Source organism: Octodon degus, unplaced genomic scaffold (assembly GCF_000260255.1).
Source record: "Octodon degus isolate 3935 unplaced genomic scaffold, OctDeg1.0 scaffold00009, whole genome shotgun sequence".
Classification (NCBI taxonomy): Eukaryota; Metazoa; Chordata; class Mammalia; order Rodentia; family Octodontidae; genus Octodon; species Octodon degus.
Genome location: NW_004524585.1, coordinates 28,064,534 through 28,071,581, shown reverse-complemented (window position 1 = coordinate 28,071,581; position 7,048 = coordinate 28,064,534). Strand labels below are relative to the sequence as shown.

The window sequence follows — 7,048 nt, the reverse complement described above, 5'->3', positions numbered from 1 at the left end:
CGCCTGCGCTCTGGGGGCTACAGGTCCTTGTTGCTAGATAAAAGTGACCATTTTCACGGCCATGAGAAAGTACAACGTTACTTTTTGTTTTAGGAAGCAGTCTGCACTAAACACGAGAGCTTTCTGTTTTTATTCTGTCATGTGCCTGAACTGGCTAACGGTAAATATTCTCTATAATAGTTTATTTTCATATCTGTCAAGACTTGCGGTCTGAAAGCCGCCTTCGCTGCGGAGAGAATTTGGTAGTTTCCGGGGAGGAGCAACTGGAGATGGGTGCGGGAAATGACTCCGAGTTAGGATATCCGCGGCGAGGTGCGGATCGCCGGGTCCCACAGCCCGTTGGACCAATTCTTTTCCAGTGGAGGCCCGCAAGCGGTTTAAGGGCTCAAGGACAGCTTCCCGGAGTGGGTCTGCAAGCCCTCGCTGGACATGCCAACTAGTAGTGTATTGGTCATTGCACGTCATCGTTTTTTATGGAGTCAACCGTGTTGTAAGGGCAGGCAAATTCAGCACTAATACATCATAAGGAAATGCAACGTGTAGGATTGAGCTCAAATAAGCCTAGCAGAAATAAGCTAGCTACATAAAATGGTAGAGATATAGGGAGAAAAACTGATCGCGTGTGGGTGACCTCCACATGATACTGGGAACCTCCAAATGACATAGGGGAAAAATGAGCTCCAGACCTGACCTAGACGAGTTCATGTTCTCTAAAACCGAAGAATGAATTTTAGGAACAAATGGAGGTTATGAGCAGAATATATTTATTGAGGGAAAGAAAGCTCCTGTGGTGGTGGGGGCAGGTAGCTCCGGTTCAGAGGCTGGTCTGAGGTGGTGGAGAAGACATGGGAACTTATTAGTTGGGAATGAGGTGGGACAAAACTATGGTCAACCAATGAGATTACAAGCACCATTGCTCAGGTAAAATTGATTTAAGTCCAGGACCAAATGGGGAAGCCAGTCACTTAGCAAGAGGGCATGAATAGGGACAGGGTCTCTTCCTGTTGGGGGTTGGGCTAGTGACTCATTAGGGCTCTTGCAAGGTAATTGATACCTATTTAGAATATCGATCCATGATGCCCATCCATAGGGAAGTGTGTAGCTGTATTTGTTTCCTTTTTTGCCTTGAGGTATGGCCCATAGGGGAGTGTCTTTCTCTTCCAAGTTGTAAAGCCACCTTGTCTTCCATTTTGTCTCCTTGAGGGCCTGGCCCTGTCTGCCTGCCTATGATGCTTTTATCTAACTGGGCTGCCTGCAACAGTAGCTTGGACTTTCCCATGTTGTCCACTACTGTTGATCAGGTGTGTTTTTCTTAGTTCATAACTCCATGGGTGATCAGTTGGTGAAGGAGAAAAAAATGCATATTTGCTTCATGGATGGGTCAGTTTGATATTCATGTGATTGATTTACAGGCCCACTTTGCTTAGGAGTGATCAGGGAATGTTCTCTTAATGGGAAGATCTTTAAGAGATATATTTGGGGATCGGGGAGATAGCTCAGTAGAATTAGTGCTTTTGGCAAGTGCAGGGTCCTCAGTTCAATCCCTGGTACTGAAAAAAAAAAAAAAAAAAAAAGCAAGAGATATAATTGACCATTCACTTGTGTTGCAAGAGAAATAGCCCAAGTTCAAGATAATAGACTTAGGAACAGAGGTGAGTAACTTGACTGGTTGGTCAAAGACCTGAAAGGATAAAAAATGGTTGGATTGGAGACAAAGTAGCCTGAGATAGAAAGGAATAATACAATACAAGGGAGTGGAAAAAAACAAACAAACAAACAAAAAAACCCAAACAAACATAAACTAAAAACTGGAGATCTTTAGATTGAATTTAACACCAGAAAACAACTAACATTAAAAAGTAATTAAACATGGCTGGAGAGATGGCTCAGTGGTCTAAAGCACCTACTTAGAACAAGCTTAGCAAACCATCTGTTCAATCCCCCAGCACCACATGCCAGCCAGCCCCGCCCCCTGGTGGGCTGAGCTGGCCACACACACTCTCTCTCTCTCTCTCTCTCTCTCTCTCTCTCTCTCAAATAAATAAAAATTTAAAAAAATTATAAAAAAAAAGTAAACAACCATATAGACCAAAACTACTTGACAACTAACCTCATTCATTGCAATCTACAATCATAGTAATGGTACAGTTATACAAATGAATTAGTGATGGAAACAAAGATAGAGGTGAGATTTTCTGATTTAACCAAGGCTACCAGTGCTGTTCCTGAGCTCTAAATCCTTTAGCAGTCAACAGTGCTTAGTTTCCAGAATGGTGCTATATCTGGAGAAACTAACTGTAGTGAGCCCCTTCCACCATAGAAGGGCCAATGCCAGAGATTTACCAGCAATTATATATTATTACATATAATTTTATAATATATAAATAAATAATTTTTCTATATGTAATGTACACAATATATAAATATATTTATGGTTCATGAACTTAATTCTTTTGTTTGCTGACAAAGTTGAACTGAATTTAGAATTCTCCATAAGGTCATATTGAACCTAACTATTGAAGGTTTTTCAGTTCTCATTCAATTCAGTTTGCAATGAGAATTGTGCAGAGAATTAAATTTGTGACCCAGGGTACCACTGTATATTTGTGGTGTGTATTTGTTTTTCTTGCCTTCGGGGGCTGAACTTGAGCTCCTATTTTAAGGTGTACAGAATGTCTGCTGTAACGGCGTGGGATTGCCCTTTACATCAAAAATTTGCAGAAAAATGTACATGACCATGGGATCCCTATTCATATCACATGCTACATTACTCAAAACCTATATGAGTGAGTGATGGGAGAGTATTTGAAGAACAGCCTGTTGATAATACTATTAAAATGTCAGCACAGAAGTAATACTTTGTGAGTGTGGTCTGCTGAACTCCAAGGTATCAAATTTTATACGGTCCCAGTAGGTAGAATACATTGGTCTAGGGATCAAAAGTTGGAAATAATATTGGGCCCAGCTACCATTATTTTCAATAATCTACTTAAGGAGTTTTACTCTCAGTAACTCTGGATTCTGAGGGTTTAGAAGTATTGTTTTTCAAAGGGGGGATTCTTCCGGTAAGATATGGACAGAATTCAGTTGAACTGTAAGCCACGACTGACATCTTGTTTCAAAAAGACAAACCATGAGGGGCCGGGGAGATGGTTCAGTAGACTAAGTGCAAGGGCCTAAGTTCAATCCCCAGTTCCACCAATCAATCAATCAATAAATTTAAAAAAAAGACAAAGCATGGATGGACATGAAGATTTTGGGATTAACATCTTGGCAGACAAGTCATGAAGATCAGAGTTGTACTAGTTTAGAGTGAAAAGAATTTAGAATGGAAGGTAGCTCAGCATAATGATGTCAGTTTTAGTCCAAGACTGCCAGTTTCTATATTTGTTTCATTTACCTCCATTCTTTAAGATTCGCTAGGAAAAATTCCTTAAAATTCTGAAGTTGCTTCTAGAGCTTAAAAAAAAAAGTACATCCAAGCGAGATTTGCCAGCAATCAGAGTGCAGGCCAAGGCCATGAGGAAAGCTGAAGCCACAGGCTGGGAACATGTCTGGAATCTGACCATGGCAGGGAGTGGGACTGGTACTTGGCAGATGCAGTCGTGAAGATAGGTACTGGTTTTGGATTAGGAGTTATTTTTTCTCTTACCTTCTTTAAAAGAAGAATGTGGCCCTTAGCTTTTGGTTCTGGCATGGGATTGGGGATAGCCTACTCTGACTGTCAGCATGCTTTCCAGACTCCATATCTTCTACAGGGAAAATATGTCAAAGAGCAGGAGCGGTGACCCACACTGAGAGCATCCCAGTGAGAGCAGGAGAGATCACGTTTTTTCCTCAGGAATGCTGAGTGCTCTGGAGTAAGTGGATGCTCTTCTGTAGCAGTGTTACCGGTAGTGCTTTAAACTCCAGCACACTGTTTATGTATTAGAAACCAAGTTTGTTTCTTGTTTTGTATATTCTCTCTGTAAATTGTGAGGAGGCGATCTTGAATAAATTCAAAAAGGAAAAAAAAATTAAAAAAATAAAAGAAGTACATCCAAACAATAGGAAAGTTGGACTTTAGAGTACACTGTGATGTATCACCAAGATGACCCTCTACAGCAGTGATGGTGAGCCCATGGCTTGTATGCCGTATGTACAGTCTCTCTGTCAGCACATGAGCCAAGACACCAGGGCATGACCCAGCAGCCAAGCACTGGTGACAGCGAACATTGGAAGAGTGTTGGCACTTTGTGATAAATGCGTTTGGGGACTCAGTCTCTACAGTGTTGACCATCAGTGCTCTACAGAGAAAACAAAGCTTTACTCCCTCAGCTACTGGGAGTGCTTGCAACTAAGTGCTTAGCTGTCTGTATTACAAATGCTTAAAATTGCAGATTGTCCAGATGACTTAACGCCGCCCCACACAGGTGGAAAGCACTTTACCCAGTGACCATACACTGTACTGTGTTGTAGGGTTTTTGTCTTTGTTTTGTTTTTGTTTTTGTATTTAGTACAGGGTTTACAGGGTCTTACTATGCAGATCAGACTAGTAGTAATTCTCCGGGTTTCAGCCTCCCAGGCTGGGATTATAGGCATGCATCACCATACCCAGTCTCAATCACCTCAGCATGGCATGCTGGGTATTGAACCCTGGCCCTGGCATCTTCCTAGACAGGCATTTTAATCCACTGAGCTATCTGGCCAGCCCTGTGTTGTGGGTTTGGCCTTGCTATTAGTTTCCCATCTTTTCTCCGTTGACTACTAATGACATTTAAACACACAAGTGAAACCTTGTATCTTTGGCTGGTGTACTCCACCTTGGCCCCCAATAAAGGTGCTTATCTATGAGCTCCTGCCTTTTTCTCCCAGCTCTCATGAGTCTGAGCCCACTTCTGTGACATTCCTTTCATGTGGGCTCTTATGTGGTAAGTTATGCCTGACTCTTCTAGGATATAAATTTCATATATCACTGTTACATTTATGTACCTCTGTGTAGTGTTTTGCCTCACGACAGGGATATGGTGTGTGAAATATATTGTTAGGTAATTTCACCAATATGCAAATGTAGAGTGTACTTATGCTCTACCCACCTAGGTTATACGAGATAACCTATTATCCTTAAGCTATAAAGCTATATAATGTATCATTGTACTGATTATGGTAGGAAATTATAGTACAGCCATTAAGTATTTTTGTGCCTAAACACAGAAAATATATAGTGAAAGTAAGATTATAAAAGATAAAAAGTTGTATACCTCGTACGACATCTACCTCAAATGGAACTTTTAGGAATGGAAGTTGCTCTGGGTGAGTCAATAAGTGGTGAATGTGAAGACCTTGGACGTTACTATACCTGACTGTAGACTATAAATTGAACACTAGGTTACACTAAATTTAATTAAATGCTTTTATTTTATAAGCTTTCTAGTATAAAAACTTTTGTAATACTATAACAAAACAAACATTCAATTTTACAAGAATATTTTCTTACTCTATTAGCTTTTTTCCTATGGTAAATTGATTTTTATTATGCTTTTTTTTGGTGGGGGGGCTGGCTTAACCTGCCCTCGGGGCAGGGCTGGTGCAGCATATGGTGCCAGGGATTGAACCACCGTTCACTGTGCCTACCTAAGCGTGCCTAAGCAGGTGCATTAGACCACTGAACTATGTCTCCAGCCCCTAAATCAATTTTTTTAAACCTTTAAAACTCATTGAAAGACTAAGATAAAAAATCCCCTATATAATTCTATATCTACTGAGGGTCCAGATCATCCATATCACTGTCTTGACATCTTTTTTCACTAAAGATCTGTAGGGAAACAATACACAGCAAAATGTCATATGCTATGATAACAATGCCTCAAATCCCACCTGCCCCCATGGAGGCTCTTCTTGATCAAGTCTCGCTCTGAGGAAATAGGCCCTTGGAAATTTGCTTAGTTTGCTTTTGTATTTGAATCATAGATTTTCTTGTAAAGCAAACAAAGCACATGAACACTCTACTAATGAAACCTTTTATGTTAGGGGTGTCTGTATTTTCAGACATTTTAAGAAGCTTGTTGAGGTTTGCAGGAGTTTCTCCTATAACCTTTACTGTGATTTATCTTCAGGGTTTGTCTCTTATTTTTCCAACCTTGGTGTTCCTGAGGATTGAACCCAGGGAATGGGAAGGTTGAATTGCATTCTGAGCCCTATAGTATTTTTACTTTAAGACAGTCTTACTAAGTTGCCCAGTCTGGTCTCAAAACTTAGATTCCTCCTGGTCCTAGCCTTCCAAGTCACTGGGATTGCATATATGTACCACCATGCCCCACTGCTTTCCTTTCCTTTTACTTTGCCTCTTAAGCTGTGTTCAATAGGTGATGGCAAGATTTCAGCTCCATCTTATTTTATTTTTCAGCTGTATTTTAATCTTATGGGAATATATCTATATCTATATCTATATCTATATCTATATCTATATCTATATCTATATCTAATTTCTTTCCAATGGACCACCTTCACCCATATGAATTGCTATACTTACTGGAGTCCTAATCTGAGGTCGTACTTCTTTTGGGGCCTACTCAGACTGCATGATTGAATGGCACAAGCACCTAAAGATTCAGTCTGACCCAGCTCCACATACCACATCCAATCCAAATGATTGCTTCACAGTCATCTTCAAAACTCCTTGTACAGTTAGATATGGCTTCCTTTGGTAGTACAACATAGTTCAACTTCTTTATTTGCATAATCCTGTTTATTTTCCTGTTTTCCAAGATTGACCACAAGAGTACTCCATGTTAGTACTCTAATGTGTCCAGTGCAGAGTCTGCTTCCCGGGGAAGTCTACCTTCACCAGGGTTTATCTATGAGCCCTTATCCTAGTGGTAATGGAACCCTTACTTAGAAGGGAGATGACTAAGGTAAGACTTCCAACTGAGGGACTATGTTACTGACTGAACTCTGCCACTAGTTTTTTGGCCTTGGTGAAACTTACAACCTTCTTTTACCACTTTATACTTTGAATGCTACAAAGTGGTTGTGAAAAGCAGCATAGCATAAAAACAGATGCATCAAC

General features: G+C 40.5%; 1 pseudogene; it reads left to right on the top strand.

Moving 5' to 3' along the window:
* The first annotated feature begins 1,327 nt into the window (after nucleotides 1-1,327).
* LOC101588279 lies at nucleotides 1,328-3,788 on the top strand (annotated as a pseudogene).
* The last annotated feature ends 3,260 nt before the right edge of the window (nucleotides 3,789-7,048 follow it).